This window comes from Pipra filicauda, unplaced genomic scaffold, assembly GCF_003945595.2.
Source record: "Pipra filicauda isolate LSUMZ 115617 unplaced genomic scaffold, ASM394559v2 scaffold152_size1767362_pilon, whole genome shotgun sequence".
In the NCBI taxonomy this organism is placed as follows: Eukaryota; Metazoa; Chordata; class Aves; order Passeriformes; family Pipridae; genus Pipra; species Pipra filicauda.
The window spans coordinates 1201699-1226190 of NW_024104018.1; the positions used below are offsets into that span (position 1 = coordinate 1201699).

Consider the following 24492-nt stretch of genomic DNA (forward strand, 5'->3'; position numbering starts at 1 on the left):
CCCGGAGCCAGGAGTGCTCGTGGTTCGTGTTTGAGGTGTTTGGGTCGCTCTTTGCTGCTCAGGATACGATTCCTCTCCCTTTTCGGCTGCTTAATTCCCTTCGCTTTTGAATTCACGTTTATCCACAGATTATTTTTTTTTTTCCTCCTCTCCCCCCTTCACCCCCCCGGAACAAGGACGGCTTGTGTAAGAGAGCAGGATAACAACCTAATTGTTCGATGTGTATATAAACGCTTGAAATAATGCGGCATCTAATTTTTAATGAAGCATGAAGGAAAGCTAGAGCTCAGCACAATCCCTGCCCGCCGGAGATCCTAATCTTCCCTTCCCAGCGCAGGAGAGTGCTCCATGAGCCGGCCCCGGGAGGGAGCCGAGCCCAGCCTGCAGCCCCGGCACCCGCATCCCTGGGTCCCGCATCCCCGAATCCCGCATTCCTGGCTCCCGGGGTCCCCCGGCCGCCGAGGGCGCGATGGAAATTCCCTGAACGACCGGCTGGAAAATACGTGCTGCAAAGGTACGTAACCCTTCTCTCTAACCCTTTTCTTTATTGTTTTCTCTATTTCTCTCTCTTGTTTTCTCCGTTGCTTCTCTGTTGTCCTCTATTGTTTCTCTATTGTTTTCTCTATTGTTACGGCGAAAAAAAAAGCCACTTTTTCTACTCGGAAAGTCACTCGGCTTGACACGTGCTTAGGAAAACAAACCGTGTCTGTGTCAGGTTAAAGGGAAAATGCCCTTTTTCAGCTCGTTCAGCCCTCGGACAGTTGATTCCAGCTGGATTTATGGACCATCGCTCCGTTCTTGGAGCAGAACCGGCCCCGCCTTTGCGAGCGGGTTTGGGGGCTTTCAGGGGGTTCCAGCCGAGCCCCCCGGGGGTTGGAGCCCTCCTTCCCCTCCATGTCCCTCTTTTCCCCCCAGAGTCACCGGTTTGGGGGGTCCCAAACACAGGAGCGGGTTCTCCGGGTGCTGGAGGCGCTCCCGGGGCTGGTCCTACCCCGCTCCCCAGCGTTTGGCAGCAGACTCTGAGCGCGATTCTTATTTTTATTTTATTTTTATTTTTGAGAGCCTGCTCCTGGAAATGTAGTTCTTCACAAATCGTTTCCCGAGCCAAAGCAAATGGAATAATTGTAGGTGTTGTGAATCTCCAAAAGAGAAATGTCACTGCTGCAAAAAGGGCTTCCCGAGCTTCCCTGTTAATTAAAAAACATCACTCTGTAAAAAATCATGGAATGGTTTGGGTTGGAAGGGACCTTAAAGCCCATTTCATTCCATCTCACTGCCATGGGCAGGGAAATCTTCCACCAGATCACGTTGCTCAAAGCCCCATCCAACCTAGCCTTGCACTCAATTAAATCAAAAATTAAATTAATATCATGGATAAATAGTTGTGTTTCCAATTGTAGCCGGTGTCTGCGCTCTTTCTGGCTAAAATATACTTTTTTTTTTTTGGAGGGAACATTAACCATTTCTTAATTATAATTACATTCTGTAGCTAAACACTCAGTTACATCACTTGCCAGTACAGTAAGCTGTACAATTTTTCATAAACCCACGTGATTTCTGTTATATTTTGTAAATTTTTATGTGGCAATAGATATGGAAACCTGCCCAAATTGTGGGATTACCTGCAGGAATATCCCTTGTGTGTAATACAGTATGTTGTCAGGTGTGTGTTGGTTGATTTTTCCAGCATCAGGAGCCCAGACTGCACAGAAAGGCTGTGATTAGTTTTTTTTTATCACTTTAAGATTCATTGGCAGGCCAAGCCAGACAGGGCTGATGCTTATCATGGATTGTGAAATTCCAATGGGCAGAACTGGCAAAATATGTGTATTTTTTATTAAAAAAAAATTATTATGTTGCGTCAGAGATTTTGTCGTGTGGAAATTATTGTAACTAAGGCAGATCCCAGTGTGAACGGGGTGGAAATCCCCACCTTCAGAACAACCTCTGGTGAATTTTTTCCTGCTTTTATTGCTGTGGAAATGCTGTTTGGCACCGAGACAGGAGTATCTGGATGGGTCAGAGCTCGGGGCCAGGGGTGGCAGGGGGTCGAGCTGGCTCCGCATCCCGATCCCGCTCCATGGCCTTTGGATGTCAGACCTGTGAGTTTGGTTTCCTGGTGTGGAAACACTGCCATCCTTTGTGTAATGAGTGTTCAAGGAAGGACAGGTGGAATGGAAACTTAGATATTCCTGCTCTGGCTGTGGTTAGGGATGAGCTTTCAGTGTCCAACACCGGGAGCGAGGAGGTGTCAGGACGAGGTTTCTCCACTCGGCCGTGGAACGAGGTGAAAATAAACCGTGGGTGGAACACTCCCGGGTGGGTGATCACCAAAAGGGGCACAGTGATTTAGCTCATTAGCATTGCCCAGCTAAAATGATTCCCAGCACTCCACTGATTAGTTATGCAAACACCCAGGACAGGCTTTTAATGGGGCTCGCCCTCGGGTCTAACCCTGCTGCCTCCGGACAGCCCCGGGAGGTGCCAGCAGGGAGGGAATCCGACCCTTCCAGTTTCCACTGGAGGTTTTTTAGGCCGGTGCTGACATAAAAACATGTGAAAAGCCATCCTGGCCGTGTTACAGTAGAAGATTTGTTCGCTGTAAATCTAAAACTTTATTTATGCGTCAGCGATCCGCCGGTTTAATTATTTGGCATCCGCGTGTCTGATCGTGAGTCTGATTTCCTCTGGTTCTCTGGTGTAAAAGGCAAAGTTTAAGTTACAATGGAGTTTGGAAATAGAATAAATTATTTTCTTTCAGTTCTGCTCATGAGTAGGGGTGGGAACCCAAGCCCGAATCTCATGATTTACCCAGTTAGGAACCGGATCGATCGGCAACAAAAGAGTTTAAAATAATCGCTGCCCGTCCTTCAGGATGTCGTTCAGCCACCTTTGGGCCTGAGGGCAGTAAGTTATAACCCCCTCTCCTTTTCCTGGCTCCCAGGTTGCACCTTGTGTCTGTCAAACTGATGTGATGGAACGGGCAGAGCGAGTCAACGGGGTCAAGTGATACAACAGCCAAGCTTGGGCCAAGCAAACTCCGCAGGGGAGGGTGGAGTATCTTGGGGAGCCTGATAGTTTGGTCCCACAGGGCTCAGTGAGACCTATTTAGTTAAAATGGACTCATTTGCCTCGAAAAACAAACTGTTATTTTAATCCTGGGGCGGCCGACGTGGTCCCTGGGTAAAAGGTGGCGTGTCCTGGTTGCTGATGGGGCAAGAAGGGATTTACTGAGTGACAAGGGCACAAAGTCGGTGGGAAGGTAGAATTTCTGCTGGTTCTTTGGCACTCTGGATAGGTTTTTACATTAGGCAGTACCTTCTTGTGATGTAATTGGTGAGGAAGGGCAAAAATACAAATATATCTCATGCTTATGTCATTTATTTTTTAAATTATTTTGGATTCCATGATTTTTTTCGGAGGACGAGTCAGTTCAAGCGACAACACTCATCCGAAATCCTTCTTTCTGTGATAAAGTGGATAATTCCTCGTGGTTTTCCGTGCTGCCAAGTGTTACAATATCTGGGGTAGACCTTAGATGCCCATTTTCCCCCTGGTGTGTTCTTTGTTGTGTGGTGTGACCTACTGAGAGAGGAGCGTGGTTCTTATCCCTCAGTCACCATATGTTCCCAGAAATAATCATCGTTTTCTGTCGGTCCCAGTGTTTGGCCTGTTGTGTGTCCACAGGACCTTGTTGTCTTTGGCAGAGTTTTCCTAAATTTACTGTGGAAATTCTGATGGTTTCCACGGTAGGGATGGAGATCTGCAGGCAGCACTGCTCTGTCACAGGAAATATATCATTGTTAACTCCTTAAATATTGAATTTTGCATGCCAAGCAAACCCATGATTTTGTGGTGTTCTAAAATAAATGCAGTTATTTTCTTGTTGTTTTTTTTTCCCCAGATAAAAGACATTTTAAACAGCTTCTACTTTGGTATAAGTGGATTTTAGATCTGATATTCAGGTAACAGAAAGGCAAAAGGCTTTGTCATTGTTTTTTGTTCTCAGAGTGTGGTTCTCATGAGGAACTGCTTTTACTGAGCACATTTCAGTTGAGGCAACCAAGAGTTGAACCACTTGTTAAACGAATTAGGGTTTACCTGCTTAGCAAAGGTAGAGTTTTATATACACTAAAATCTGGGAATAGAGTTTGGTGTTCAGACAACAAGCCCCTGGTTTTGGGGAGCTGGTAAAATAAAAATCCTTGAGTCTGACCCAGTTTTAACAACAAATTCCCCACAATGTGCCTGGCTCCAAGGAGACCCAGTTCTGAGGAAGCTGCTTTCTTAAAAAACTTGTGTCTTACCCCGGTTATTGCTTGGCACGGGTTAAAAAAGGGAAAAATCCCGTATAAATGGAGTCACAATTTGTGCATTGCCCAGCTTTGTGCCTACGTGATCCCGGCTCAGACCCTTCCCCGGCGGTGCATGATTCCCTCTGAATCCACAATATTCCCATTTATTGGGTGGCAGCAGTGCCAGGGCATTAAGACTGGGGCTCTCTCCCGAGGGATGCTGCAGATGCACGGCGGGAGCTGCGCCTCGTGCCGGGACTTGGCTTTGCTGGAATACTCGGAAAATTCTCCCTGGGAGCCTCAAAGTTAAAGACTGGGAAGTGCTTTGGGTGAGGACATAAAATATCCCATCTGCTCCTCTCGGGGTGTGTTTCTGAGTAAGCTTTGTCTAGTTTTATATAAATATTTTTAAAAGTTGATATAAATAGCTGAATATCCTATATATGCTAAAAATGACAGGAATCCGTGGGAGGAATTAACTCGATTATAATTAAAATTTATTATATCTTTTACCCTTTTACGTGTCTCACTTATACAAACTATTTATAAGTATATAAAATTCGTGCATTCTATTTAAATTCTGAGCGGTTCATCTGCCTTTTAATTGTCTTCCTCCACGAGTGCCTTTCGTAGAATTACATAAATTACTGTCGTCAAATTGTGCCTGCAATTACTTCATATCAGTCAACCCCTCTGCTTTTGTGTGTCTCTGCTTTCATCTCCCTAGCTGGGGTGCAGACCAATTATGACTTGCAGGCAGGTGACTGGCTCCCAGTGGGATGATCCCTGTGGATACAGAAGGTATTTGACTGGCAAAACGGGCATGGAAATATTTCAGCACCGGGCAAGTTGCAAAATTCCCGAGGTTTGAGCTGTGGAGGGTGTTTCCATGTGCTGCCAGAAAGAAAAGTGTGTAAATTGATTATCAGACCGAATTATTCGGATTCAGGAATTAGTTATGGTGCAGTGAGTAAAATGACTCTGGGAAGCTGGAATTAGGGCAAACAGGGTGTTTTCCTGGTGTTTTATATCCAGAAATGCTGAAGGCTGAATTAGAATCTTGTCTGATTTTGAGCTTGTTAGATCTGGCTGTGAAGTGCCCAAGGGCAATTTAAAAAAAAAAAATCCTCAAAAATATCTTTTTTCAGAAAATTATACGAACCATTGCTCTGTTAGTGTCTATTTATTTTTTATTAATTAATTACATTCTCCTCCCTAAATACTTGGAAATCACTAACTGCAGTCCCTGTTCCCTTTCACTGTTACTGTTCCTTTATCCATGAAGAGATTTTCAGATGGAATCACGTCTCAGTGTGAGTCCGTGCTGTTTTCCAGCACTTGGACCGGGGTGATTGCAGCTCATTGTCCTTCTGTGCCACGAGATTCATGCTCCCATTACAGAAATCAGGAATTTTTTTGGTCTGGCTGATGGAGGGAGAGGCCTGACCTGCTCATTTCTGGAGTTTAATCAGCTGTAGGATGGATTATTAAAGTAAATAAAGTGCGTCTACTGTTGTGCCCTGGAAGACGAGGTAAAGATACGCCATAAAGTCACTTGAAAATAAGGTTGTTAGGAAGGAGAAGGTCAATCAATCCAGAATATTTTTCACTTGAACCCCTGGATTTCTCTTTGCCAGCTCCAACTTCCTCCTGCAGATTTTAATTCATTGTTTCGTGTCCACGTGCGTGATTTTGGAACGAGCGAAGTAAATTCCAGCGGGTTCCTTCTCAGATGTGATTTCTGAATAATTGAATCAAAACTAATTTGGGCAGATGTGTGAGATAACCAGTTCCCCCAAACAGCACTGATGTGAGGGCAAACAATAGCTCTTGTCTGCAGAAGAATGGAAGCCCTTGATAAAATTTTAGCATCTTAAGTGATCGCTCTGTTGCTCAAGTCAGACGGTCTCGTGGGCTTTCACTGACCACGGTCCCAAGGAGCAGCAGTTTAATCTCATCCCAAACTGACTGTTTTCATAGTTGTGACGTCCACTTGCAGTTGGTTTAGACTTGATTTGTATTTTTGTATAAATACCCATCTCGTGCTATTTGAGTGTCATCACGTGAATCTGATGTAGGTCCAAATACATGAAATAAAACAGAACCTTTGAATTGTCATGAACAAGGCAAATAAACACAGTTTTAACATGAGCACGAATGTATTTTCATGACCAATTTGGCTTATTCTTTTATTGTGTATGTTTAAATAGTTAATGGAGTTTAAGTTGGTTTTTTGTATATTTTATATTTATTACATCTATGGAACTCTTTGTTTTCGTGGATGTCATTAACAGCCAGACTTTTCTGTGGATGTTAACAAATCAGACCATAAATATTTAGCCAAGGCAGTTTGTTTTCCTGAGATTCTTGTGTTAGCAGGACAGGATTCTAAAGCTAAACCAGCGCAGGGCTGGATTTCGTAGAAATCCCGCCCGGTTTGTCTTCCCAGACAAACATTTGGGGCTAAACTGCCGAGGAAGCAGATGCCAGTCTGCAGATATTAAGAGTTAATACATCTCTTGAGATGTGTTCATGCTCTTAAGGAGCTTCCAGCCCTCAGAGAGGCTCCTTGTCAGCGAGATCCGAGGGGCTGGAGCGGCGTCTCCGGCCACGGCGTCGAGCGGCGTTGGAGCAACGGGTGAGTGAAGGGTTGGGAGACGCCCTTTGGAGCCAACTTCAACCTGTGTCCTTGGGATAGAGGTGGTGGCTTTGGGCAGTTTTCCGGGGATTCCAACATGTTTATTTGGTGGGCGACAATTGTGGTGGGTTCGAGCATCCGAGGGAGTCAACAAGAAGGGGTTTGAGGGGAGTGAAAATGTTATTGATTCCCAGGAAAAGATTAAGTGTCCTTGTTGTCCTTGTTTTACCTCCTGTCTCTGCTGAATGATGAGTGTGTGCATCCATATATATATATATATAAAAAACCCTATATAAATATATATAAAATATCTATTTTAAAGTGTATAAAATACGTACATAAAGATAGAGATCTATATATTTGTTAGTTGGTCTTCAAGGGTTGAAAAGATTTTAAAGCTATTTTGTCAGCATTAGACAAACTACTTTGTAAGAATGAGAGTTTCCTTGCTATTAAGTGGTTTTCAACAAGAGTTTAGCTTGTAAGTACCAACCCTACACTGCTTCAACATATAACAGGGTACAAAGCAGTTTTGTGGGGTTCTAAAAATAAATGCAATTATTTTCTTACCTTTCCCCCCATAAAAGGCATTTTAAACAGCTTCTGCTTTGGTATAAGTGGATTTTAGATCTGATATTCAAGTGGCAAAAAGGAAAAAGGCTTTCTCGTGGTTTTTTGTGTCGTTCTCATGAGGAACTGTTTTACTGAGCACATTTCAGTTGAGGCAACCAAGAGTTGAACCATTTGTTAAATGAATTTGGATTTGCCTGTTTAGCAAAGGTAGAATTTTATATACACTAAAATGTTTCTTTCATTTGGGAATGGAGTTTGGTGTTCAGACAACAAGCCCCTGGTTTTGGGGAACTGGTAAAACAAAAAATCCTTGAGTCTGACCCAGTTTTAACAACAAATTCCCCACAATTCAGACCATGAGCCCCAGTTCTGAGGAAGCTGCTTTCTTAAAACCTTGTGTCTTATCCTGGTTTGTAATTCAATTTTTTCCCCATTATTGGGGCACCTGAAAGATTTTTCTTTCTTTTTCTATCAAGTTTGGTGAGGGTATTTTTTGGTTTGGTGGCCTTTTTGGGTTGGGATTTTTGGTGTCTAACGAGGTGCTGATACAAATTGCAGTGTTCCCTTAACTGAGGCAGTTGGAGGATGTTCCCGGTGTGTGTTCCCTAATTTCCCAGCCTTCTGCCTTCACGTCCAGCCTGTTGAAATGCCACTGATGGCTCTGGAGGAACCATTGAGCGACCCAGTGGTGGTGGGAATTGAGGTTTCTCCCCTCACCTTGAAAGTCTGCTGCCGGTAAAACTTTTCAGCACTTCTAATAATTGAAAAGTACTGATTTCCTCGCTGGCTCTTAAATGCCTTTTAGTGGATTAGCTTGAATCACATCCACTAAGAGCTTGATCATCTGCCAGCCCCTAGAGTTGGGCCAGAGCTTTGTAAATTAATGAGCTCAAGGTGATTAGTACAGGTTGGGTGCTTTGGACCGTGCACCAAATTGTTCCTGTGCAAGGTGTGCAGCCCTGGCTGTCTGTCACGTTTAAATCCCTGTGCTGTGAGGGGTTTTCTTTTTTCTGGCTTGGCAGTCAAAACAAACATGGAGGAACTGTCTGATTGCAGAGAATGAAAATTAGATTGAGGTTCCAAAAGCAGGACCAACATTATAATCACAGCTTTGTTGTGGAGACACTTGTTGCTGTGATAATTCTGACTCAGTTGGAGACTTGTTGTGTATTTAACAGGTTTGTATCCAATATCCATTCACGGGACGTGTTATGGGAAGATGTAGCACATAAAACCTCTGTGGGAAGGGGTTTTTTTAAGTCTTGCAGCAACACTTCAGTGTCTCTTTGTGAAGGGAAAAATGCCTTGGAATAACTATGTTGGGAGCCACACGGAATTCTGTAGACACCAGCACATCTTCCCCATGAACTGTTGGCCCCGAGTCAAGGAGAGGAACTGAGCTCTTGTTACCCAGCAGGGCAAGTTCTGGTGATGTGTTTAGAACTCACATTATCTGCAGAATTTTTTAAGAATATAGGAACTTTCAGTGAAAGGCAGGAAAGACCCTTTTATTTCACAAGCTCTCAGACAGACCCAGGTGACAGAAAAATGATGTGTGCAGTGGACATCCGAATTCCCTCTGGCATTTGTGGTGCCAGTGAGAGTTTGGCAGGGGAGGTCTCATTCCTGAGGCTGGTCCCATTCCTGCCTGCTACCTTGCATCCAGCATCTTCAGGAATGGAGAGCACTTCCAAGGCCACTGGCTTGAGTTTTGGTCTAAAATACCTGATCAGTGTGTTCAGTGATATTTGTCTTCTCTCACTTTTTCTGTCTGATCAGCATCCATGGAGAGGAGGTTGGAACTAAATGATCTTTAAGGTCCCTTCCAACCTAAACCACTCTGTCATTCATTCTGTATAATTGATTTTCCAAGCAATTTTTTCCTCACAGTCCTGTTCTTCCCACGTATGTTTGGAAAAGCTTTATGCTTGTTGGGTATCATCAGCTTTCTGGAGGGAGGATTATTTTCGAGGTGATCTGTCTTGAAAAGATTCCATGTGCTTCCAGCAGCTGTCAGCAGCATCTGACAGGTCTGGAGCAGCAGTGCTGGATCTGTCTGAGCACTGTTGGATTTTTCCCATTATTCTCAAGTGTTTCAAGTAAGACTTTAAGATCAGCTTGTTCTTTTGAAGTCCCAAATACCTACAGCTCTGGGTCGGTTAACTTGGCATTTTTCAGGGCACTGTGTGTCACAAGAGTTCCACTCAGATTGGTTTATCCTTCAGGAGTGAAGCTCTCTCTGTGGTCTCCAGTGGGGCAATAAATCTCCTTATAGCTCTAAGAGGTGTAAATACTTTGTCAGTCCTTGGTTGTCTCATCTCCTGGTGTGTAGGTCCATCCTGTTGGACTCATGGAATACTTGTGGTCCATCCCTAATTGTCTGGGTGGCTGGAGAAGCAGCCAGGTGCCTCTGAAGCACTAAAAATGTCCTGTCCCATGGACACACCTTGCAGAACGTGACACTTGACTGTATAACACAGAACTTTCTGTGTCATCTGGATTTTTTTGGTCCTCTGACACGTGAAATGAGGCACTGAGGCTGCTTGAAGGAAGCACCACCATCACCAGGCCTTTGTCCATGGTTTGCTGGTGGTGGAGAGCCCAGCTCAGGCTGTGTGTGACAAACCTGAGCCCAGTCCTTCATGGGGGGCATCTTCCCTGGCCAGTACTCGGGGACAGTGGGGTGGTGACTCGGGTCATCAGTTGGGTGGTGACTGTGCCCTGCTCAGGTGAGACCCCCCTGCAGAGCTGCCTCCAGCTCTGGGGAACATCAGGAGGACGTGGAGCTGCTGGAGAGAGTCCAGAGGAGGCCATGGAGATGCTCCCAGGGCTGGAGCCCCTCTGCTCTGGAGCCAGGCTGGGAGAGCTGGGGGGGTTCACCTGGAGGAGAGAAGGCTCCAGGGAGACCTGAGAGCCCCTTCCAGGGCCTAAAGGGGCTCCAGGAGAGCTGGAGAGGGACTTGGGACAAGGGATGGAGGGACAGGACACAGGGAATGGCTTCCCACTGCCAGAGGGCAGGGATAGATGGGATATTGGGAAGGAATTCCTGGCTGGGAGGGTGGGAACACCCTGGCCCAGGTTGGGCAGAGAAGCTGTGGCTGCCCCTGGATCCCTGGGAGTGTCCAAGGCAGGGTTGGATAGGGCTTGGAGCAACCTGGGCTGGTGGAAGGTGTCCCTGCCCATGGCAGGGGGTGGAATGAGGTGGAATTTAAAGTCCCTTCCAACCCAAACCATCCTCTGATGACAGGGTGCACTAGTGCAGGTGAAGTGCTGTTAAAACCAAGCCTTGCTGTGAGTTGTAACATCTAAATGTCAGATTCTCTCTTAATCTGACCCATAATTGTACTCTTGATTTGATTTGGTTAAACCTCCTTGGTGTCTCCAGCTCTCAGGACTGGTTGGCAGTGGTGTTAAACCAAGATCCAAATGATTTCTTGTAATTCCAAACAAACAGTAACTCCTCTGCCTCCAACTGTTGTTTGAAGTTTCATCTTCCATCTCTTCCATGTGCTCCCCATTTGGGAAATGAGGACATTCCTTGTTGGGAATGTCTGTGGTGGGCAGATCTGAGCCAGGGGCTTGATCCTGCTGTTGTTCTTAAGTGTCTGTGTGTCTGTCCCTGATTTAAATATAAACCCATCACGTTAGACCCCACAAAAAGTGTATTTTGTTCAGTGCCTGGAGGAGCTGAGAGTGTGATAAGATGGTAACTGTGCCTGGAGTTGGACATACAGATTCCTATTAACCCTCGGGGTAGTGAGGAAAAAATGCTCTTTTGTTCCCAGTTTAGCACAGGAAGCTCATTTTGGCTTCTTTTAATATCACTGCTCCAGCTGGCAGGGAGTCAGAAATGCAGTTACATGACATCATATCTCTGGCACAGCAGCAGGGTTTGGAGCTCCAGGAACCAGCCCCCCTGATAATAAATCAAAATGTGAGGTATCTGAGCAGGTCTGTCACGACAAGAGAAGGTTGTACAGCACATTTTTGATTTCTTCTCTTCTACTTCAAGAAGAAAGACGAATTTTTCTGAGCTGTTCTCTGGATACCAGAGGATGAGCAAGCCCGAGGGGGGAAGTTATGGGGTGTTCTATGGGGATGGGGACCTGCCCTGTCTCCTTCTGTGGCTGTTGGGGCTGAAAAATCCCTGATGCCCCTTCACTTTGGCTGGGATCTGCTGATTTAGGGCAGAATTGGGGTCAAGAGGGTTGAATGTGATTCCAGTCACAAAAAATCCTAAATCTGTGCTGGCAGGTGAGAACATGTGGTGGTTTATCACAGACCATGGAATGGTTTGGGTTGGAAGGGACCTTAAATCCCATCTCATTCTACCCCCTGCCATGGGCAGGGACACCTTCCACTAGCACAGGTTGCTCCAACCCGGCCTTGGACACTTCCAGAGATCCAGGGGCAGCCACAGCTCCTCTGGTAACCTGTGCCAGGGCCTCCCCACTCTCCAGCCAGGAATTCCTTCCCACTATCCCATCTGTCCCTGCCCTCTGGCAGTGGGAAGCCATTCCCTGTGTCCTGTCCCTCCATGCCTTGTCCCCAGTCCCTCTCCAGCTCTCCTGGAGCCCCTTTAGGCAGTGGAAGGGGCTCTCAGGTCTTCCTGGAGCCTTCTCTTCTCCAGGGGAACCCCCCCATCTCTCCCAGTCTGTTTAACCTGCAAGAGTTTCAGCTAGTTTGCTTTTGGTGTAAAGTTTTATTTTATTATTTTATTTTATTATTATTTTTTTTTACTTTATTTTTTTAATTACTCTTTACTGAAAGAGCAGTTTTCGTGACTATTGGGCAAAGTTTTAGGGTTTATAATGGGTGAGTCTGGAAGAAAGAAATCACTTGTTTGGGATGAGACCTTTCCTGCTTTCCTATTAATTCTATTACACAGGTTGAAAATATAAGACCAAATTGTACAGACTTCTACTTGTTGTTTTTTCCCCCTCTTTTCTCTATAATTTTTACCTCAAATAACACTTTTTGTCTGCTGGTTCTGGAGGAGTCAGGTGTGGTGCCCGTCCTCCTTGTAAACAAAGCTGTAACAGAAAGAGCAGACACCTGATCAGAGGTGGGGACCTGCCTTCTAATTAATTCCTGCTGCTTCTCACGCTGCTGTATAACTTTATAAGGAGCTCAGAGAGATCCTGTTGCTTGGTTTGGGAGGCTTGGTTACTGCTCTCCTTATCCCACTCATCTCAGCAGGTCTGGACCTCTTGGGTTACCTGTGCTCCACAAAAAGGTACATTTTTAAAAGCACTTCTTGTTTTGGGAGGGCTTTTTTTAATGCTGCTGTGTCAGAGAGGGGTGGTTTCCTGGGGCTGTGAGGTGCCAGGGTGGTGCTGGGGCGAGCTGGGGGATGAGGAAATGAATTTTACTGTGATTTAGGAATTGTGGCGTTTGGAGCTGTGGCTGCAACTGTGAGCTCATCTGTAAAGCTACACTGGTGGGAGGAGGTGCCAGGTTTGGGTGGCACCCACAGCTCTGGGCAGGGGCTGGTCTTTGCTCAGCCCTTGCAGGAGGATGCTCATCTACAGCTTCCTCAGGAGGGGCAGGACTGAGCTCTGCTCTGGGGGGACCAGGGACAGCACCCAGGGAATGGCTGGAGCTGTGCCAGGGCAGGGTCAGGTTGGATCTCAGGAAAAGGTTCTTCCCCCAGAGGGTGGTTGGCACTGCCCAGGCTCCCCAGGGCAGTGGGCACAGCCCCAAGGCTGCCAGAGCTCCAGGAGGGTTTGGATGATCCTCTGGGGCACAGGGTGGGACTCTTGGGGCTGTCCTGTGCAGGGTTGGACTGGATGGTCCTTGAGGGTCCCTTCCAGCTCAGGATATTCTGGGATTCTGTGTGATCTCATTGCTCATTCCCACAACATCCCTATGGAAGTGGTGTTAGAGGTCAGTGAAAGGGTTTCTGCTCACTTAAATGCCATAGCACTGAGCCCCAGAATTCCAGAGGAAAACAGAGCAGATGAAGTGTCTTCTCCTGGGAATTTCTGGTTTCCATGTGCTTTTGGAGTCAGTAAGGCTTGACACTTAAATATATAAGCAAACCTTGCTGACTTATGCTAAGAGGAACACTCAGGGTGTAATCACGGAGATAACTGCACATTTTCCAGCCTGAACTTCTACCAGGGATTCGTGGAATTGTCAGAGAATCACAATGGTTTGGGTTGGAAGGGACCTTAAAGCTCAAGTCATTCACCCCCTGCCATGGGCAGGGACACCTTCCACTAGCCCAGGTTGCTCCAAGCCCCATCCAAACTGGCCTTGGACACTTCCAGGGATGAAGAATCCACAAGTTCTGGCTTTAAATTGAGAAAGAGTAGGGTTAAAGTAGATATTGGGAAGGAATTTCTGGCTGGGAGGGTGGGGAGGCCCTGGCACGGGTTGCCCAGAGAAGCTGTGGGTGCCCCTGGATCCCTGGAAGTGTCCCAGGCCAGGCTGGATTGAACTCTGAGCAGCCTGGGATAGTGGAAGATGTCCCTGACTATGGTGGAACTGGATGGGCTTTAAGGTCTCTTCCAACCCAACCCATTCTATGATTCAAAATGAATTATAATATTATAATAAAGAATAATTATAATAATAAGTTATTATATCTAATAATAAATTATAATATTATAATAGGTAATAATTGCAGCCAGTGATGACACCCTGGAATGTGCCAACGCTGTGCCTTCATTCCAAGATATCTCCAGAGCTGCCCTCCCTCATGAGCTGGGTGGGAGTGATCAGTGCCCAGAGCTCACAGAAACCTCCCCAGGGCTGTAATTCCTTTTTTAAATGCCTTTCTTGCATTGTTAATTTGAGATATTTCCAGCCAGTGTGTGTTTTACTTACAAAGAGAACAGAAATGCCATTTTTCTTTAGTTGCAACCCAGCCTGGCTTTAAGCAGATAGCTGGTTGTACAGTCAATGACTCGTGGCATAATTGGACATTATGGAATTAAATCAGTGTTTCAGTGCCCAAATGTGTCTGTTGGTGAGCATGGAGGGGGTGGTCACAGATGCTCTCAAGTAATTTATGTTTAATCTATAATTTTCTTGGAAAGTCAATCATTCCATATAACAGAAGAACCTTATTCCATGATAACAAAAGAACCTTGGTTTATTTTTTTCATGAGGTCTTGATGACATATAAAAGAATTAATTAAAATACTGGCATGGAAAGCAATTTAAAATTCCTTTTATCAGACTTGTTCTCATGTATCCTTTGGACCAGTAAGATTTTTGAATTTACAGCTCATTTTCTAGTTAGTCTGTTGGCTTTATGGAGTTAACTTCTGTCATATTTTATTCTAGAGTGATTTAATTTTATTTTTGGTGGTGTTTTTGTTTGGTTTTTTGTTTTGCCCTTTTTTGGTTGCTTTTTTGTTTGGTTTCTTTTTGTTTGTTTGGGTTTTTATTGGTTTTTTGTTTGTTTGTTTTGGGTTTTTGTTTTGGGTTTTTGTTTTGGGTTTTTGTTTTGGGTTTTTGTTTTGGGTTTTTGTTTTGGGTTTTTGTTTTGGGTTTTTGTTTTGGGTTTTTGTTTTGGGTTTTTGTTTGTTTGTTTTTTCATACAATGTTGTGGGCTGACTTGATTGTGCTCTCAAGAATATCTTGACCCTTATGATGATACAAAGGAGCTTGCAGCCTTTTGTAGGTGCTTTCTCAATTATTAGGGAGTCCTTTGCTAGAAAAAAAAAATGAAATATAGTGATGTTTACCCAGTGCTTAAGCTGGAAAGCAAAACTGGGCAAAGCTTCAGTTCAAATGTTTTCAAGAAAATGGATTTATTTTGTCTTAAATATTCTATTGTGTTTGGTTTGGTAAAAACAGCAGAGTTGTGGCTCTGGTTGGGGAGTATTTTTTCTAGAAGCCTCTTTTCTCCCAGGGCTGGAGGAGGAGGTGCCCTCAGAGGGTCATTATCTACAGTGGTCTGTGTTTACTGCCAGCACTGAAGTAATTGTCAGAAAAGGCCAATTTTAGAGAAATTAGTGGGTGAAAAGCTGTGTATTTTCCAGTCAGATCCACATCTCGTGGATCAGACGTGGATTCCTCACCCAGCTGGGGGCAGGACTGAGAGTGGAGATCAGATCTCCTGAAAACCAGTAAATCACCATCTTTCAGCAGTGAAAATGTCAGTGGGGACATAATGAAAGTTCTGTATCGTGGCCTGTGGAATTCCAGATGATTCACGGGTGAAAATTAAGCAACTGGTTAAATTGGGGGGGGCCCCATTTTGAAGACTTTGTCTGTGGGTGAGTGTTGGAGGCTGATGAGTTGGAGCATGATTTTGAGGTATTCTCCAGCCATGCTGGAGATAACATCTCTGAGCTGGCAGACACTGGAATTACTGATGATGCTCCACAAACACTCTGTACCTTGGGAAAGTGGACTTTCTGATGCCAAGATGATGAGGCATTCGGATCTTGCAAGAGGCAGAGCAGATGAAGAGATAAGTGAGGAGTCTCCAGGAGGTTTGATGGATCAGATGGAGCAGCAGGACCTCCCAGCTACTGAGACTGAATGTTTCACTTAATGTCCTATATAATATTTGCCATCTGGTGAACTCGTGGTACTAAAGCATCTCAACCGACTGAAACGGTCGGTGGCAGAGATTCCAGGGCGTGGAATGGTGGGGATGGGAGGAGTTAGGAAAGGTGTTGGGGCAAATGGAGGAGGCAGCAGGGTGTGGGGCTGGTTGCAGGTGAGGGCAAAGGGGGGCTGAGGGAGTGGAAGGCCTGACCACCCCGTGTGGGAACCTGCCCCAGTGAGGCTTGGCACTGAAGAGGTCACACCTCCTCCACTGCAGATGAGCCAGGATGGAGGGAAACATTTAATTTATTTTTTTTTTTATTTGTTTAAAGTTTAATACCAAGAAGGTGTTAGAGTTTAATTCATGAGCCAGGAAATGCTTCTGTGTTTTCCTCATTCTGTTATAGGGTGAAGTGTAGAGAGACGTGGAGCTTCCAGGGCATGAAGAGGCTCCAGGAGAGCTGGAGAGGGACTGGGGACAAGGCATGGAGGGACAGGACACAGGGAATGGCTTCCCAGTGCTAGAGGGCAGGGATAGATGGGATATTGGGAAGCAATTCTTGGCTGTGTGGGTGGTGAGACCCTGGCCCAGGTTGCCCAGAGAAGCTGTGGCTGCCCCTGGATCCCTGGAAGTGTCCAAGGCCAGGTTGGAGCAAGCTGAGCTAGTGGAAGGTGTCTCTGCCCATGGCAGGGGGTGACACTGGATGGGCTTTAAGGTCCCTTCCAACCTCAATCATCCTGTGATTCCATCATTACAGGGGGGATTTTTCAGTGCTGAATGTATGAAACGTAAAATGGGTTCAGTAATAGAAGAAATGTATCATATATTGAATACTGGAGGCAAACACTTCAAGATAACTTTATTCATGTCCTCATTATTTCTGCCAAAATGAACATGTGAATAAAAGTTTGTTATTTTGAAAAAGTATCAGTTAGCCAGGAACCACAGTTTCAGGGAGATTCACTTCTTCTATCCTTGGGCACTGTTGGTGTTTGCAGCTCACCATGAATAGACACAGCAAACAAGTGATGAGCTCCAGGGAATTCTTTCTGGTGGGTTAAAGTAACAATTGAAAGAAAAAGAAATTAAAAAAAAAAAAAACACAAAAGAGAACTAAAAAAAAAAGCCCCAAGCAACAGGAAAATCAACAACAAAAATTCCTTTTCTGATATTCCTTACAAATGGCTGGGTTTGTTCTGGAGAGAAATCCAGGAGGATGAGAGCCTGGGTTTGTGCTTGTACTGATTCCAGTGCAAATGTTTACCCCTCTTCAGTATCTTATTTTATTTATTAAATAAATACTTATTTGATTATCTATTCACTGCTCTTTAAAATTAGCACATAAATTTATGCATCAGCTTCATGACAATGAGCGATCATGGGAATGTTTTCCTTTCTAGCTGTGGAATATAACAGCACAATTTTTATTACAATATTGTGTTATGCCCATGCCCTTGTTTATGTGATATATATACAGTAAAATTGAGGAGGGGTTGATTAACCACAGGTGAAATGTAGGGGGGGTGCAGAGTTTGTGTGAAAAATGAATGGAAAATTAAATGCACAAGGGAACTGATGCTGGGGGGAATGAATATATTTCCATTTTATTCCTGCAGTTTTCTGTCTGCTGTTAATTCACTGTATAAGCATCTCCCTCCAAACTGAAGTTGGAACAGCGAAGCTGTTCATTTTGGCTTCAGAAAGATGAATTAAAATTAGAATTAATTCAGTTATTTGGTGAAGGGTGAGCACTCTGTCCGTCTGGAAATTGTAGTGGCATCAACAAGAGGGGGTGACTTTCTGCACAAGGGGAAAGAATTTTCTGTAGGAAGGCACCTTAAGTGCAGCTCAGCTTCCCAGGATATGGATGGATGGATAAAAACCAGGGAGCAGAGCGAGGTCTCCACCTCAGGAATATCCACTGAGCTGGAAGCTTGAAACCACCACGGGAGCAGTGACCAAAATTGAGGATGGTGTTTTACAGCTTCCCATCACGGTGGAGATGATAATTTTCTTTTAATTAGACCTTTTTTTTTTTGCCAACAAGTCGGAAAAACAAAGGAATTAAATGGCTTTTTCTAGGAGGACAAGTGGCAATTAACTGGCCATTGAATTCAAATAACACTGGAAAATCATATGGAGCAGAGGGAGCCTTGTTTGTTTTGGGTTATGCTGAGTTTTGTTCTTCTGGAAAAACTAATGAAAATCTTAATGAATTACAGAGTTGTTTACTCTGTGGATTAACAGACAGCTGAAAGAACATTAATTGGTCAGTTCTCATTTGGGTTTATTTAATGATAGATAGCTTTTCTATTGTTTATACCAAATAAAATATGCATTAAAAGCAGAGGGACAGCAGCGGCATCAATTTGAGTAAAGCTTTTTGAGGAAAGTATTTAAATTTTGGTATCACAGTATAGAAAATACCAAATCAGGTGAATTTTGCCGTTTTAAAGCAACTAATTATGGCAATTTCTGCAAAGAGACTTATGACAAAGTCTGTTACAGGAGCAAAGGGTGGCAATAGAAATAATCAAATAGAGCAAGAGAAAGTCTGATTTGTTTTGATGTAGAAAACTGGTTTTGGGAGCCACCTCTGACTCTGCTCCATGTGGGCACAGACAAACACAAACTACTTTATTCTACCAAGAGAAAAATGAGATTGAGATACTTATCCAAAGGGTGGTTGTGCCAGGGTCGGGTCGTTGGCCATTAAAATTTAAGTAGGTGCCAAAACGGAATAGCTGGGAATGGTCAGTCCATTCCCAATTCCCAATTATTTCCCTGGGGGTTAATGCCGACATCCCTGCGGTGTGTCCTCCAGCCTGGTTGGAGATGTGCCCTTTGGAAAGGAGTAAAAGCAGAAGTGTTGTCCTCCTCCATGTCCTCTCCCTGGGTTTTTGATGCCTCATGCCAACGGGAATTCACGGGCGGGTCGGGAAATGAAAAATAGGATGAACTCTGGGTGAACTGCCAGGGGAACAGAGCCTTTCTGCAGCCTCATCTCTGCGTGGCCAGGGCTGGAAAAAAACCTCCTGGTGTTCATTAACTGCTACATGCAAATGTTAAATTGTTTGGGGGTGAAAAACACGGCATTACAACGGGAACAGGCAGAACAAGGAAGCTCATTAATATCTTTCCCGTTTCAAGGAGCAATAACGGCCCAACCAATTTTATGTTGGTTTTGGTGACAAAACGCTCTTCAACAGGGGAAAAAGCTCAAATTTTGAATCAGTTCACGGCAAGAAAACCTCATTTCCACAAGCTGATGTTGCCAGGGCTGATGTCTGAAGTCGTACAAAGCTGGCTTGGGGTGGACGCCGAGCGGTTTGTGACTCGGTGCCTAATCTAGCATGTCAAATGTGTGGGGTGATGTCCCAGAAGAACTGTCACAAATCCCTCTGGAGAGAGGGGGGGGGAGGCATCAGGAGAGCCAGGACACAATGGTGCAGATTGATGTGTGGTTTTATTAAAGCACAGTTTGTCGCACGACGACTCGCTCGGCCTTTAACGTCCTCGCCGGCCTTTCAGCAAGAAGTTTCTTGTCAATACTTCTGGGACAAAAATGTTGAACCTAGACTTGCAGGAAAGCGGTGGTGGGGGGGGAAAAAGTAAGTATTTTCATTTGGAGGCGCCCTTTTCACCAATTAGATTTGGAGATGTCACTAAGCTGGGTTTTAATTTGGCCCGGGCATGCCTGGTTAATTGGGTAGAACTCGGTTTTGTAATCACAAGGGTTTGGTGCTTTGGGGCTGTGCTTTGGTCTCTCCCCAATTATTCTGTGTAACAGTCTCCTTTCACAGCCAGAGCCGGAATCCTGCCCCTTGGCAAACTAGGGGTTTGTTTGGAGACCTCTTTTTCCACAACATCCACAATTTTTATCCATCCATCCATATCCTGGGAAGCTGAGCTGCACTTAAGGTACCTTCCTACAGAAAATTCTTTCCCCTTGTGCAGGAAGTCACCCCCTCTTGTTGATGCCGTTACAATTTCCAGATGGACAAAGTGCTCATCCTGCACCAAATAACTGAATTAATTCTAATTTTAATTCACCTTGTGATTTTTTTTTTTTTACCACTCAAAATACTTCTTTCTGTAGGACAAATAAACTGCTCTGTGAGCTTACCCAGGATGACCTCAGACTCAGCAGTTGTTCCTTTGAGCCTTTAAAAATACTGAGTTTGTGCTGAAGATCCTCCTGGTCTCGAGATTGTCTCAATTTTCTGGAGGTAATAAAAATACGTCCTTAAAAGCTCAGCAGGATCATCTCATTCCTCTCAAAATGCTGTTTATATGTATGTGCCAAGTGGAACATAGACTAGAAAAGTATTTTCTTGACAAGTTTCATGTCTTGGTTGCAGATTAGATCATTTTCCAGCCCTCTGATCATAAACATGGGGCACGTTTTGTTTGATTTCACTTCTCTTTGGCATCTCTGTGACTATTTTATTTGGTAACACACTGAATTTCTTTCCCTTTTTCCTAGTTATTTGAATGGTCTTGCTGCTTGGTTTAAATGAAAGTAGGAAAGGTGGTCTGGGATGATCCCAACTGAGCTTCACCAAAATTTACCTTTAATGCTCAGGATCTTGGACCTCATTTTACTTTTCCCTAGGAGAGCATCACCACCTTGCCCTCTGCTCATGGTGGGGCCACCACCCCTGGACCATCAGTCACAGCCTCCCTGTCCTGAAATATCCTTCCCTGGGTGTCCCCTTCCTCCTTTGCTCCAAGATTTTCACTGGGAGCAGAAAGGAGCTGTAGGAACCGTGGGATCCACAGGGATTACATCCCTGCCTCGGGAAGTGGAGCCCTTCCAGTTGCCCCTGTGAATTTAAATGTTTATTTAGGAAATTATTTAACCCCCCTTCTCCAATGGAACTCAATGATTGGGGCTTTTGGCTTCTTATTAGCAGGAAAATCCCGGGATTTCTGTGCTCATGCGTGGTTTCCTTCCCCTCTGGCTGTGTGGAGCCGGGATGTCTGAGGGCTCCCCGTGCACTGAGGTCACTCCATGTGCTGTGGGACACAGGAGGGGTGGTTCCTGCCTTCCAAAATTCCCAAACTGAGCCAAATCCCGATCTTCTGCATCCCACTGAGTCCAGGGATTGCTACCCCTGCTGCCTCTATCACATACCATGCAAAATCCTGGGGGATAGGTCTTGACATGATTTCTTGGATCATCCATTTCTTCTGATTCTGAAGTGTTTATGCTCAGGGGTTTGGATATCCTGTGTAATTTAAAAATAAAAATAGTGGTGTCCCTGCACCACTGTGTGTTCTTTATGGAGTAAAATGGGAATGAATTATGCCTAACTTTTAATATCTCCTCAGCTGGACAATTAATTTGCAGAAATTCTATTTTCTCATATGAACATCATGCCCTGCTGATTTTAAGTTAATTTTTTCCCCTTAATTTATGCCAAATATGACTCATCTGAACTACTCAGGTGAAATATCTCTGTTCCATCCCCTCTCTGTGTTTATCTGAAGCTGAACTATCCAAAGGACACGTGAACAGGGGTTTGTATGAGACCCAAGAAAAGTTTTACTACCGAAAATAGAAGTATTTCAGGTTGGAAAGAGAAGTATTTCAGGTTGGAAACAGAAGCAACGTGCTGCTGGTAAAATAATCTTGGAATCACATCCTGGTAAAGATTAAATTGCACCCGAGGGAAGGTGGCTTGAGAGGGAACATATTGTCCCCCCCTTCACTTGCCCAGGACATGGGCTTTTAGCTCAATGAACTCCAGGCTTGGTAATTAGCAGCAAGGCGATTAGATTTCTGGGAGTAATTTGTGCACTAATTGTGTTTGATTGTTTAATTACTCTTGCTTACTGTAATTGAGGAGAGGCAGCGAAGCCCTTCTCCAAGAGGTTCTTTAGATCCAAGCTGGGTGTGCTTCACTATGTCCCAGGTTATGAGGAGACATGTTTAACCATTCCCAGGGAAAAACTGCAAGGAAAAGCCTCTAAATGGCATGTGAGGAGAAGCTGGATTTTAAGGCAATAATAAGAATTCCAGTTTTTGTTCAGAACCTTTCTTATATGTGTGGTGGGAACTAAAAGAAGAGAAACGAACAGAACAGACAAAAATTAAAAAAAAAAAAAAGGTAGGAAAAAGGCTAAGTGGGATAGAGGAAAACAGGGAAAACTACAATTAGAGCTGGAGAAGCTGCAAATCGTCTCTGGGATTGTTGTCTGGGATCCACAGTGGGCAGATGGGAAAGGTTCCATTGCCATTCTGATTTGTCTCTGGACAGTGATGATGTGACACAGGCAGAGAGCTGGGCTTGGATTCTGAAGCTGTGGAGAGATGCAAATGAATCCAAATACTGTAGATTCAGTCATGGAAACCCCAACCTGCAGCTTGGTGTGAACTGGGAGAAAAATCAGCTGAGTGAATTCTTACGTTATTTGGGAATGTCCCGCTGGGGTTGTGCATGAGGAGGAATTCCTGTTGGGGAGACCCTGCACCCGGGAGCAGATCTTCCAGCCTTGTCATGCTGCTTGTAGCTCCCATAACTTCATTTCCTCCTGGTGAACAGCCATCCTAACCCAGGGCAGGGACGGCCCAGCTGACCCCGCACAGCGGAGTTCGCGAGAGCAAATTACTCGCGCCGAGGTCTCTGCAGTTTCTCACAGATGTTGCTGCTTGGACATGCTGTGCCTGCTGCTTTAGGGCTGGTGAGTCCCGCTGGGAGGGAACTTTTACTTGCTCCTGCTGGTTTGTTTAGCTGAGGGCAGCGTTGCTTTGGGGCGTTCTGAGGTGGAGGCTCTTCCATAAGCGAAAATGTCAAGATGAAATGAGGTAGGAACCTCGCAGGTACTTGGAGGGTGGCCTAGACAGCAAGAAGGAGATGCAGAAGGAAGGTTGAGGTGAGATTTCAGCAGAATCATCAACCTCCTACGGCATTAGATGCCAGGGAGAGCAGGGAAATGCTCCATCTCCCATGGGAGGGAGGTGCAGGGACACTGCCCACTGCAGCCTGTGCTGTAGGTTCATGAAGAGAACCACAGAAATGCCCATGAACTGGGAATTCTTTCATGCCTGGCTTTGTCCAAGTGTCTGTATGGGAAGATTTGGTGTCTGGCTCCTTTTTTTTTTTCCATTTTTCCCCCCTGAAATGGTGTATTTCCTGCAAACTTGCAGCTGGCAGTGGCCCAGCTCACGGGCTTCAGTCGTGGTCAGTTAGGAGGTATCTGCTGAGCTTGTGAGAGGGACAGGAGGGACAAACACATCCTTAAAAATAACTGTCTCCTCCATCAACACTTCTCCCCCAGACTGGAAGTCTGACATCCATCCGGCAGCGCCTCTGCTCCGGGGCTCCCTGTCCTTCCTCGCAGGACGGGGACCTTCCATTGTCCCAGCGCTGGTGACAACGAGGACGAGATGTCACCTCCCTAATGAGACCTGACAAATGGGCAACTGGGCTCTGCTCGGGGCCTCCAATGGTTCATCTCCATAGCGCCGTGTCGGGGCAAAGGGCAGGAAGGAGTAATCCCGGGATGGGGATGCCTTTCCGACTGAAAGGTGCTGGGGAAGCTGGAAAGATGGAGTTTGAACCAGGATTTCTGTGTCAGCGCCCAGGACCTTTCACAAACAGACTGTATGATCTAAATACCATGTGATGTGGCCCCAGACTGCAGCCCGGTGGCGGATTCAGAGCAGGTTCCATTAGGCTGGGAAAGGAGCCTGGAAAGGAGCCGCGTTAATCCAGAAGGAAAAAATCTGTGCCCGTGCCCCGGAGAGGTTCTGCCAGCAGAGGTTTAGCCCTGGGGTAGCTGATCCAGCACCAATAACTCCATGAAAAACTAGTTTTTTCTGTGAAGTTTGGCACTTTCGGTGAAAGTCATGAACCAGAAGGAGCAGAAGAAAAAGTCTTTGTGTTTTTGGTGAGGCTTCTTAGGGCTTTGGGCACCCCCAAAACTCTCCCAGGTACCCCAAAACACACCCAGATACCCACAAAACCTCCCTGGGGACCCCCTGAACCCTCCCAGATGCCCCAAAACCTCCCTGGTCCCCCCTAAAACACACCCAGGTGCCCCCAAAACCCTCCTAGAGGCTTCCTGAGGAGAATCCAGCATTGCAGGAAAATATCATTTAGGATCATTTTGGGAACTAAATCTATTTTTTGGGGGTCAAATGTCTGCAGGTTTTAAGATAGTGCATCCATATATTTATCTCTATATACATTTATCTATATATATTATATTATCTAGTCCTTTAAAAGCAATTAGATTTTTATTTTTATGCATGGGTGTAAAAAAAACCAGGGAGGATGAGTGTGCAGAACAGTAATTATTGAATTTTTTTTTTATATTTTATAGTTGCTTTTATTAAAAACATCCCTGATGTTCCTGTGAAATGTTGTTATCACCTTAAGCATCAATGAACATTTTCTCGGGTGGAGGTCACATATTTATACCTGTGTTTTGCCCCTCATGAAAGAGAGAACTGTGTGAACCCATGTGTT

At 45.1% G+C, this 24492-nt stretch overlaps 1 protein-coding gene across 6 annotated transcripts in view; it reads left to right on the forward strand.

The window, feature by feature from the left end:
• Positions 1-24492, forward strand: part of LYPD6 (LY6/PLAUR domain containing 6) — a 36566-nt gene that overhangs the window by 350 nt on the left and 11724 nt on the right. Inside the window, exon 2 of one of the 6 annotated variants that reach the window (XM_027721047.2) lies at positions 177-514. The gene's annotated coding sequence lies outside the window, so the exon portion shown is untranslated. Of the gene's footprint in view, positions 1-6; positions 515-4523; positions 4625-6565; positions 6934-24492 lie in introns of those variants that run through there. The other 5 variants (XM_027721050.2, XM_027721049.2, XM_027721048.2 and 2 more) reach the window with 5 other exon arrangements.